Source organism: Triticum urartu, chromosome 5 (genome assembly GCF_003073215.2).
Source record: "Triticum urartu cultivar G1812 chromosome 5, Tu2.1, whole genome shotgun sequence".
In the NCBI taxonomy this organism is placed as follows: domain Eukaryota; kingdom Viridiplantae; phylum Streptophyta; class Magnoliopsida; order Poales; family Poaceae; genus Triticum; species Triticum urartu.
Window position 1 is genome coordinate 249,287,944 of NC_053026.1, and position 2,527 is coordinate 249,290,470.

Sequence of the window (2,527 nt, forward strand, 5' to 3'; positions counted from 1 at the left end):
GTTAGCGAACTCGTCTCCCGGCTCTACCCAAACAAGACAAACAAGCAAAAGGACACAATCAACCACGTGCAAAGCTCAAACAACATGATGCAAACATGGTATGCTATGCGGGATGCGATATGTGATGCATATGCAAGATTTGACAAGGAATGAATGAACCTGGCCTCAACTTGGAAATCCAAGAGTGCCACTGGAAAGGTGAGGGATTTCGATTGAAATCGATATAAAACACCGGAATCGGATGCACGGTTTGGAAATGGCAAGCAAAACAAATATGGCACCGGTCTGCGATAACAACAAGTAGCCATCTAAATGCATCACGATAATTATGCTACATCACTCAAACATGGCAACAAAATACATGGCAGATCCACTCATGATGCTTGACAAAAGATGAACACTGAGCTACGGCCAATTCATCCATTAACAGGTTCAAACAAGCATGGCAAAAAGCAATGATAACAGGTTTCAGACTTAGTGAAATTAACACAAGTCTGAATTTCAGATCAGGTAGCACACTTTGGAGCATGAAAACTATATGCTACAGGAACTTAACATGGCAAAGCAAGGCATGACATGAAGCTACTCAAAGATCTTAACAAAAGTCCCTTAGTGACCTTGAGCCAAAAGGGATCAGAAAATACAATTGCAAGCATGTGAACATGGCAAAAACATAATCAGATTACAGACTTAGTGAAAAACTGGAGCATGCAAATTAACGAGTAGGCATGTTCACGAGCTCGATGCACTCACTACAGAGCATGGCATGACAAACTAAGCATACACCCATCAAGAATACATATTATAGAAGCTAGACATGGCAAGAACAACAACATAGCATGCACGGATCAACAACATCCTCGGCAAAATCGCTAACAAGTAAACAATCTGCCAGGATTCACGAAATAGCAAAAGTAGAGCTCGATTGACTCAAGCTAGGGTGTCCATAATTGCAAACAAAGACATGGATGGATAGAGCACCACAATGTTAACAAATCATCCTTACTGATCATCCTCAAAAGAGGCACGGATCACTAGGAAACAACATGAACATATGGCATATTGATAAATCAGATCAAGGACTTGGTGAAATTCTAAGTCCCTGAAATCAGCATTAACGAATGCACTACTTTGCAAGCTTGTGCTAGTCACCACACATATCACAAAAATACATGGTAAGCACTCTGTAAAGATGGCCAATAGCATATCAGAGACAATAACTCATATAGCTCTCTCAACAGTCGTCCAGATGAACTGGAAAGAGAGATGAGCTGAATGAATGATGTAGTCTACTAGCACATATTTGCTATGCTACACGCTCAAATCGAGCTAGGATGGGAGTTACGCATGATTGACAACCAGAATAACTGACGGCGGAAAAAGTCACGAGATTAGCGGGGTTCAAGATCCAATCGGTTGGCATGTAAGTCGAGGCGCCGATCTTGCCGGGGATACATGTAGACGGGACCGGAGCGGGACCTTGCGGTGGTGGCGCACGCCTACGCACGAGGAGGCGCTGGGCGGCCGGGCGGCGAGGTCAGGCGCGGGCGCGGGACTGGACCGCCCGGCTCGGCATCGCCCGGTGTGCTCGGTGGCGCGGTTGCGGAAGGGCGCGGATGGCGTGCCGTCGTGAAAGGAGGCGCGGCGCATGACGACGCGGCCGCTCGGCGCTCCTTCCGTGGCGGGCGCGACGAGAGACGGGCCCGGGCCGCAGATCGCTCCTCGGCGCGGCGGGAGGCGTGCGGACGCCACGTGTCCGCTAGGCGGCGTCCAGGTGTCGCGCTGCGCGAGAATTTTTAGGGTGTAGGGGAAGATGACCGATTTCGGAGAGGTGTATTTATATAGGCAAGAGGGAGCTAGGAGTGTCCAAATGAGGTGCGGTTTTCGGCCACGCGATCGTGATCGAACGCTCTAGATGATGGAGCAGAGTTTAGGTGGGTTTTGGGCCAAATTGGAGGGGTGTTGGGCTGCAACACACACGAGGCCTTTTCGGTCCCTCGGTAACCGTTGGAGTATCAAACGAAGTCCAAATGGTACGAAACTTGACAGGCGGTCTACCGGTAGTAAACCAAGGCCGCTTGGCAAGTCTCGGTCCAATCCGGAAATGTTTAATCCCCACACACGAAAGAAAGGTAGAAATGACCAAGAGGAATGGAGCACCGGAATGCAAAACGGACAACGGGGAAAATGCTCGAATGCATGAGACGAACACGTATGCAAATGCAATGCACATGATGACATGATATGAGATGCATGACAACGACAACAACACACGGAGACAAAAACCCGAACCCGAGAAATAAAATAACTTAAGCGCGGAAACGGCAAGAGTTGGAGTACATAGGAAATTACATCCGGGTGTAACACTCCACATACGAAGGATCTCCGTCCAGATTGGGTGGCTTACGGTCGGAATGGTGTGACCACTTGACTTTGAGGAATTTGATTGACTTATTGCGAGTCTTGCGTTCAGTCTCTTCAAGAATAGCAACGGGGTGCTCACGATAAGAAAGGTCTTCTTGGAGAT